Source organism: Octodon degus, unplaced genomic scaffold (assembly GCF_000260255.1).
Source record: "Octodon degus isolate 3935 unplaced genomic scaffold, OctDeg1.0 scaffold00106, whole genome shotgun sequence".
Lineage (NCBI taxonomy): Eukaryota > Metazoa > Chordata > Mammalia > Rodentia > Octodontidae > Octodon > Octodon degus.
Window position 1 is genome coordinate 5,956,453 of NW_004524682.1, and position 9,807 is coordinate 5,966,259.

At 34.9% G+C, this 9,807-nt stretch overlaps 1 long non-coding RNA gene across 1 annotated transcript; it reads left to right on the top strand.

Moving 5' to 3' along the window:
• The first annotated feature begins 350 nt into the window (after positions 1-350).
• LOC111818884 lies at positions 351-1,164 on the top strand. Its single transcript, XR_002822759.1, has 3 exons — positions 351-368; positions 680-687; positions 1,153-1,164. It is a non-coding gene; the product is annotated as an uncharacterized LOC111818884 (long non-coding RNA).
• Positions 1,165-9,807: the final 8,643 nt, after the last annotated feature.

The following is a 9,807-nucleotide window of genomic DNA, read 5'->3' on the forward strand; positions in this document are numbered from 1 at the left end:
ACAGAGAGAGACAGAGACAGAGAGACAGAGAGAGAGACAGAGAGACAGAGAGAGACAGAGACAGAGAGACAGAGAGAGAGACAGAGAGACAGAGACAGAAAGCAAGGGAGGGAGGGAGGCAGAAAGAGGGAGGGAGACAGAGACAGACACAGACACAGTGACAGAGACAAAGAGAGATAAAAAGGAAGAGAAAGGCAGAGAGACAGAGACAGAGACAAAGATAGAAAGAAAAAGAGACAGAGACAGAGACACAGAGACAGACAGACATAGAGAGACAAAGAGAGACAGAGAGCAGGAGAGAAAGACAGAGACAGAAGGAGGGAGGGAGGGAAGGAGAGAGGGTAGGAAGGATGGAATTCTGTGGAACTGTATGTATCTTCTAAAATAGCTTTGTTATTATAGATCAGTAGGAAGAAGAATTTAGGTCTTTTACTAGTTTATTACTGGAACCTGAGGTGCTGCATGTGTTTAGGTCTTGCACAGTTATCCAGCAATTACAACGTAGCCTCCTGATCTGCCTTAATGGGCACAGGAAGAGAGAAAATCAGAGCCAGAGCGTGAGGGGAGAATATGGGGTCAGCACGTCTGTGGGAAATCCAATGCCAATCCGCTTTGCAGAAACCAAGTTTTATTTATTTCTATGGCATGAGGAAATGCAATGGACAGAAGAGGGAATCAGAGAATATTGTGTATATTTCCACAATTTCTAGGTGCTAAATGAAGTAAAGATAATTATTTGCAATGAGCACATTCCTTGTTTGAATGCAAACAATAAAGCTGAATTAGTTTTTGAATGCTTGAAAACAACTTTTTGTTTTTGGTTTCCAGTCTTGAAGCCTTTCATCCATACTCCCCATTTTGTTAACTCTTATCAAGGTTTCAAATGTGGCATAGTTTTGTCAGAATTAGCATTCAGTGGTTTGGGACATCAATGCTTGAGATTTTGCTCTAAAATTTTAAGGGCCCATCTGATGTTTAGAACAGAATTCTGAGTGTCCTAAGGAGAAATAGTTAAGGAATGCCTGGGTCTTTGTGGGCCATATGCGGCAGTGGTGGAGAACTTTGTGTTTTGGGCTTGAAGAGCATTTACCCTGGATTTGGGTTGTCAGCATTTGAATTTCAATGAGACTGCAAAATCTTCCTACAACTTAGCTTCTTAAGGGATGAAATGGGAGTGCTAATAAGATCTACCTCAACATTTTTGTTGTTTTCTTATATGTAGATTAAATGAGATTGTTTAATGAACTATTCTGAGGCCTTTGGTATATAATAACTGCACAATACACGTTAGTAATAATAAGTTATTATAAAACCAAGACTATAGTACCTTTTCATTTTTTATAAAAATATGTTACTAATTACAGTGGTGTCTCAGTTCACCAACTCAATGCTTTGCATTTTATACTTGCAGTTTGGTTGCAACCAGAATCATGAAAAGAATTAAGTTGGTGAACTGAGTTGCCACTCTAATTATAAAATATTTGTGTATTTATTCAAATTCTCAACCAATTCCAAAATTCAGAAAATAGATCAGAAAATGAAGTCTCAGTGTAATACTGCTGTGTGTCCTTCGTAATATAGTTATACATGCACATTAGAACAGAATCCCATTCTGTATGTAATAGTTCACAAACTCTTTCATGTCTTGAAATTTTTATTTTTTATTTCTTATTTTATTATTATTATTGTCTTTTTTTACTGCTGGCTTGTGGACATCGTTCCTTCAGAAATACAGATGTGCCAAGTAATGCTTAGTGTTAATAATCATACTTTGGGTAGCCCGTAACATAAGGAGCCATCCTTGAAATCTTAACTATTCATGGCCAAAGATAAGAAATGTTTTATTGTTTTCTTTAATTAATTTATTTATTTTTTGGCGGAACTGGGGATTGAACTCAGGCCCTTGTGCTTGCTAGGCAAGCACTTATTCTACTGAGCCATCTCCCCAGCAGGAAATGCTTTTAACCAGAACATTCTTGTTTTAATCACCTTGACACATTTCATTGGCCATTAAAATTGGTTGGAACCTTACTTAATGCTTAGTCCGGATCCAACTCCGCTCCCGATCAGCTGTGTGTTTCACTCTGGTAAAGTTATATAACTACACTTGTAAATGTTGATGAAAAGCATATTTATGTTTAATGAGGGTTGGTGGAATAAATTAAAGCATATAAAGATTTACAGACATTTTTCAGTCTTTTTGAGATAAGGTCTCAGTACACAGCTCAGCCTGGCCTTGAGTTCACTCTATAGCTCAGGCTGGTCTGGAACTCACAAAAGTCCCTTGCTTCAGCCTCCCAAGTGTTGGGATTACAGGTGAGCATCACCACACCCATTTTACAGACTGGTTGCTCTTATGTAGTTTGCACTTAGCATATATTGGACTTTGTAAAATCCTGATGTTCACAGCAAATCATATAAGAAAAATTACACTAAACTTTTAAATTAGGCAAACTTAAGAAAAAATCATTATTGGAAAAAATTTACTTTCAAATTTAATATTTCACTAAATGTGCATGCATGTATACTTTTAGATGTTTTTACGTAAAAAAATGTATTATCCTATATGTTCAATTTTTTTTTTCTCCAAATGCCTTCAGGGCAGGTTTGGATGGTTTGAATTGTAGGGATCGAACCACAGCATCCTGAGCCTGACTGCTTGGTTGAAGCAGCCACTTAAAGAACTGAGCTAAGGGGTAGGCCCCCTATATATTCAATTTCCAAATCATGTTGAGTAGAGTTTAATGCAGTTATTTCTGGATACACTGCATGCTAGACAATTGAAGACAATCAGTTTTGGATAATAAATGTAGGTAAAATATTCTTAACATATCTGAGGGCTAGGGGACAGCCTCTTCAAATGTGTTTAAGTTGGGGTTTAGGCTTCAGTTAGGTTTATTATACAGTGTTGAGGGGTAAATAGGTCCAGGATGGGGACAGGAGGTTACTGACCTTTTTTACACACCAAGCCTGTGATTAGTGGTAAAATCTAAAGGAGTTCTTGTAAGCACTCCCATTTCATCCATAAAGAAGCTAAACTGTAGAAAGTTTTCATAGTCTCATTGGAGTTCAAATGCTAATAACCCAAATCCAGGGTAAGTGCACTTTAGGTCCAAAACATGTCACTGCCCTCCTGTCAGGGCAGTGACATAGTGTTAGTTCTGTGATGGCCATCTCCTTAAATAACTAAGTGGCATCCTCTTGTTAGATAAATCCTTGAGAAAAGTCATCTTTGTAAGAGTTTCAAACATACTAAGAGCCACCATTAGGAAAACAAAAACGAGGAGGGTATAACACATACTGAGACACTGGCAAACATTCTCTGCTGCTAGTGAAGCAGGTGGGACAGGCAGAGGCAATGCCCAGGTTCCTTCAGTGGCTTTATTTTACTTTTGCTAAAAGATCCCCAATGGGTTTATTTCTCTATATAACTTGACATGAAATACTTAAATGCATGCTCTCTCACTGTCACTTTACTGGCTTTACAAGGTTCAAAATTATGCCACAGACCCAAAAGGGGCAACATTCATGTGAGCTTTCTTTGTCAACTAGATTAGTTTGCACCCTTGGGATATCAGAGTGAGATTCTGGAGTGACAATGTTTCTAAAATTGGATTCATAGATTCCCTTGAACACATTTAGTGATCCAATATAAAAAATACTGTTCTAGAAACTAACTTTAGATATTCATTTACTAGTCACATGATTGTAAACAAATTTAAATATAAATTCTTGTAAACATGGTCATTTGGATGAAAAAAAGGACAATGATAACACAGCTTTAGGAAATGGTCTAAAGGCAAAGAAGAAAATTATGTAATTCTCATTGGAAATTTGAAATCTTCTGAAAGTATATCTATGTAGATTGCAGGTAATACCATCTTAAAACAATGATTCTCCAAATGTCCTGACAATATGAGATGATGTCACAGTCACATCATCTGGAAAATTCTAGAAGGGAAGTTCTTGCAACCCACCACAGATTTACCTAAACAGGCGCTTAAGAGGATAGTAGTCAGTCCTCTGAGTGTTAACAGACTTGTCAGGTTATTCACACAGACTTAAATTTATGATCAGTGAGGTTGACGGAGTTTATAATGTTACATGTGAAATCGGAGCTACCTGGTACATACCATAGGTGATGCATGTTCAAATGAGTCTGTAAGCCTTCTGATCCCTTTTAAAGAATTTGTCTCAGAATCAATTTACATCTAAGGAGAAATTCAGTTGCTTTAATATACAGTCAAATTATGATATAACTGCCGAGTGAACAAGTCTAGTACAATAGGGCCACATGGCCATAAGCTGAAACTGTGGAAGCCATGAGCCAAATGAGGTCTTTCCTCATTATAAATTGTTTATCTGAAGAAGTTTGCCTCCATGATGAAAAACTGATTAATACAAGATTATCTATAGGGCATAATTCTTTCAATTATAGTATCCTTTCCAAGTCTCATTTGTTATGTCTTCTATTGTTCGAGATATTTATTATTTCAGTTTGTGTGCATGTGCATTCATAGTCCTTGTTTATGTTATCCCAGGAGTACCTGCACCAAGATTCCAAGGCATCAGCAGAAGCATTGACAGTGTTTTTAAATTTTCATTTATTTCTATCATAATACCTTTAAGTTCTTCAAAGTCAATAATATAAAATACATCCTAAGATATCCCTCCCCTATCATTTTGTTGCTTTATTATTTATACTTTTAATGTTTTGTATTACAAATACACACACATATATATAATAAATATATATATACATTTTACCTAAGAGATAGAAAATTGTAATCTTTTCTATATTTCCAAAAATGATTTAATATATCCTGTATTTTACATTAGTACATACATTATATCTGTACATATGTACATACTTTTCATAAATTATCAAGTATATAATTTCACTTTGATATTTATTGTTCATTGTGTGGAAAAATTTAGTCCTATATAATTATAAGACTACTCATATTTAGTTGTATAAGGTACAATTGATTTTATTTACTCTATAAAATATGTACTGCCTTGATAGTGTCTAACTCCAAGCATAATTCTTGTTATTCTTTTGTGATAGAATAGACATGAAGAAGTATAATCATGTGGGGATGTCATTCAAATGTCACTTGACATCCTATAATTCTGCAACATAGATTTTTATTGGTTCTAGGGTATTTCAAATGTCTTTTTGGAAAAGGTAATGTGTGAAATAATTTAACTATAGACAAGAAACAGGTCTCCATCAACTCCCATGGAAACCAAAGGAGAAATAGTGAATGTTAAATGTAAGACAAGCTTTGGAAACTGAAGGTTCTCACCCATGAATAGATGACCTTATTAAATATCTCACTGTTGTCACTTTAGAGGAATGTATAGAATATGCTAACCTTACTTGACTTGACTTAATATTGTACATATCTGCTCTTTTTTTTAATTATGAATAATGATATTACCAAATATCTATTAAACTTGTTTATTTTTAGAAAAATTTTCCACATTAAAGATTAGCATAACCTGGCTGAGATTAGTGTGAACCTGAATTCTAGGGCAATGTTGTTCAGCCAGCTGAACATGAGATTCACCTGGGGACATTTAAAACCTTAATGCTGGGAGCACTACAAACCAATTAAATACAAATTAAACACAAATATTTGATAGTACAATTCAGGCCAGTTTTTTTAAAGCTCCTTAGGTAATTCCAATGTGCAGTGAACCTTGAGAATTACTGCTACTGGGAAGAAATTATTAGTCCTTTTTTGTACATTCTTTTTTCCAATTGCAATTTATTTCTTTACACTTTGCAGCAAGTATCTATTTTGTTAAATTTTTCAGTGGGAATCGAATATGGAAACAAATGTTTTTGTCTGGTTGATGTGAAAAGAATAAATTCTCAATAGTTTAAATTATATTGTATCTGAAAGTTTGAGTCATACGGTGACGGGAGAGGGGAGAGTTTAGCACTTTCTTCCGATGGCCAAAGTGCTCCTTGTGCAGGAAGTAGGGAATGACTGGTGGATAAATACGTTTAGCTGTCAGCTTGCACTTGAACTTTATCCATAAAACACCAAGTACCTCCATCTGAATAACATATAGTCAATTAGTACATTAATTATTTACACTATATAAGAATATCAACATTCTGTGCACTTTTTTAAATCAAGCGAGCAACATACAGAAGTTGGCACATCAATTATGATTCAAAAGACCAAGTTAGAATTTGGCTGAAGCTGGCAGGCTTTTCTTCCTTGTGACTGAATTATTTGCTGTTACTTATGGATGAACTGAAAAAAATGTAAGTGGTTTGAAGAATTTTTCATTCAGCTGTAAAAGGTAGTTGAATGGGTAAAAATTCTTCTCTTTCCAATTAACTAAGGAAGAAATGGTCATTTTGTAACAAAAAGGAAAGACTTGGGGCTAATATGACCACAAATCATTTCTCCTATGTATAGTTCTGAAAAGTTATGTCCTGGAAACTTGGTGGTACTTTAATTAGAAAAGGCTTGACCCAACAAATAGTGGTGACAAAGAGCTAATTATATAAGAATTTGGGCATGGTCAGGTGATTTCCTTATTGTAGACTTCATTATCTTATACTTTTCCTATTACAGGTCAAGCATCTCTAAAGTGAATACATGGAATCTAAAAAGGCTCCAAAATCTGAAACTTTCAAGGGCATATATTGCCATATCAATACAAGTTGAAAATTCCATGGAGGGGCCGGGGAGATGGCTCAGTGAAATAAGCGCTTCCCTGGCAAGCACAAGGGCCTGAGTTCAATCCCTGGTTCTGCAAAAAAAAAAAAAAAAAAAAAAAAAAAAAAATCCATGGATAGCCTTATGTAATAGGTAGCAGCAAAATGAGACACACATGAAAAATATTGTATGAAATTATCTTCAAGCTATTTACACAGGTATACACGAAACAAATGAATTTTGTGTCTAGTTCGGTTCATATCACCAGGATGTCCCTTCTAATAGGTACAAATATTCTATACCAGCCCTGCCTCCAGGGCAGGCTGGGACAGCGATTGAGACTAGGGGTGGTGGTACACCTGTAATCCCAGCTCTTGGGAGGCTGTAAACAGGCAGATCACTATGAATTCAATCTAGTAGTGAGACCCTGAACACCCTGTAGACCCTTCCCTAGAATACAATAAATAAATAAATAAAAATAAACAAATACTCTAAAATTTGAAAATAATCCTAAACATTTCTGGTCATAAATATTTTGGATAAGGGATAGTCAACTTATGTTCCATAAAATAGTTATAGATAAGAGCTAATCAGTGAACTACTGTAATATCTGGGATAGTTTATCATACCTCATAATAGAAACTTTTATCTCTCCTCTAGACTATTGTGAAAGATCCAGCTGCCTATTGACATTTCATCTTTGAAAATTAGACATTTTATCAGGAATGATTATGTATAAAAGTAAAAAATTTTGGGAGTTCAGGCATGGTGGCACACACCTATAATCCCAGCTCTAGGAGGCTTGAAAATAGGAAGGTCACTATGAGTCTGAGCTGCGTGGTGAGATCCTGCACAAAATACATAAAAAAGTCTATAATTTTGTATGCTGTATTCTCTCTGAAGCTTCTTTTTCCTCAGACTACCAGAGTATATTTACAGTTTAATTTGAAGCAAATTTACACTTGCAGGACAGCATATAGATTGCTATGCTATTTTTTCATTTAATGACACAATGAAGGATATAATATTACTATTTTTAGTTGAAACTTCAAACTGATACCCAAGTGTAGGACCACTTGCACTGTTATTTTTAGTGAATTACATCTTTAAACTGGGTTCTCTTTTTGCAGACTCCTCAAATCATGCTTTCGCCTTTCAGATCTATTGGTCTGCCTTTAATCCAATGGGTCCACTCTATTGTTCCCTTAGACACGGTAATTTCATCAAAGTTTTCCTACATGGTCAAAATCTGTATCAGCTACTTGATGTGCTGTACACTTAAGAGCCAGTGGTATTCCTCCACTCCTTATATATACAAAACCAGATGTGGTTACACTGTAATGTTGCTGGCTAATATATATTTAGATGTAGGAATAGCCTCTTTATATATATTAAACTTTGACATTCTTTTTTCATTTCACTTAAGTGGATTTTTAATAAAACTGCTGCTTAGCAAAAAAGAAACTCTAGAGGAAGAATAAATAAATGAAGCGATACTTTAAAAGTTAATGAATGAGGTCTCTTGATGTATGGTTCCATTAAATTCTTTTCATTGTTTCACAGAAGTCTTGAAACGCAAGGTCTGGTGTAAAGGGTAGGTAACCTAACTTAAAAGGTTCTTAGAAAGTAGACAGTGAGACATTCATTCTTATATTTACCAAAGGCCTGAGAATATAGTCTTTTATTATAGCAGATGTCATGAAGCAAAACGTAATATGAAAATTAATCTTCATTTTAATATAATAAAAATAAGTCAATTGCCCTTAAAGGCTACACAAATTCTGTGGTGAAACACAAACAATAGAAATGCTTTAAAATTTACTTTAACTTTATATGATCTTACCAATATTTCTGTTTGACAAAGAGTTGTCTATGTTATATTTTATGAGCCTAATTTTATAATCCATATACTTCATGCTCATGACAACTTATTTGGTGAGTCTGACAGCTCTGTCCTTTGGAAGTCTACATAGCTGGTTGCAACAAAAGTTCTAAAATTTCCTGGGAAAATGTCTATAAAATAAATATTAAGATATATTTAATAAACCGCTGCTGCATTGTCTCATCTAGTTGAATAGCAAGAAAGGAGACTGGTCTTTAAGAGACTGGAAATGGATCTGTGAAGCCTGCTGCAGTCCTTTCTCTATCTTCCACCTCCACTCCTCCCATGTTCTGATTCACAGACCCTGTGCCAGAAGCAGATCCCAGTTCTAGAGAAGTAGGACAAGGGTCTCGCTGTAATCATGACCTCCCTTCTGCTTCCACAGACATGGACTAAGTTGAAATGAATTTTTCAAACCTAATTCTAAATTCTTTTTTAAAAAAGTTTTAATTGATCTAGCATGGGGCAAGTATCCAAGTCAACCTACTGAATTCTCATGGGGGAAATAGTGTCATGGGGTCCCCCGGGATCCCCTTGTGGACAAGACAGGCAGCTCCAAGAGAAGCAGAACTGACATTAGCATCCCAAGAAATATTCCTACAACCCTATTAAACCGGGTGTGGTTACACTGTAATGTTGCTGGCTAATATATATTTAGATGTAGGAATAGCCTCTTTATATATATTAAACTTTGCCATTAAATCATAAATAAGTGTAAATTTATTTTTCCTCACCATATCAAATGAATTACACAACAGAAAAAATTCTGCTTTAAAAATAGGAAACAAATTAAAATAACTTCCATTTGTCACTGAAAAGCATTTTCTCTTTCGACATTAATGATTTCATTATAACAGAAAATGTTTGAGTTTTTATATTGGTATTCTGAATTAAACAACTGCTGTTCATCTGTTTTCATAAGTGTGGTGGTGTACTATAGCAGTAAAAAGTAAGTATTTCATTTGAATTAATGTTTATCTTATTTTATTTATAGATGAAATGATTTTAAATGGCACTAAGTACACTGTACCATGTATGGTACTTACATTTTGGCTTGAAGTTAAATTATTTTTCAGAATAGGAACCTATAAAAGTTGAATTAGAGATTACCAAATCCAAAATACAAAGTTCAGAAGGGTGAAGTATGTTATTGAAAAGTGCATCCTGTATCCTGAAACCTTGTATGAGTAGCCGAATTTTTAAATTACCATTATTATACACGACGCTCTTCCGATCTTTTGC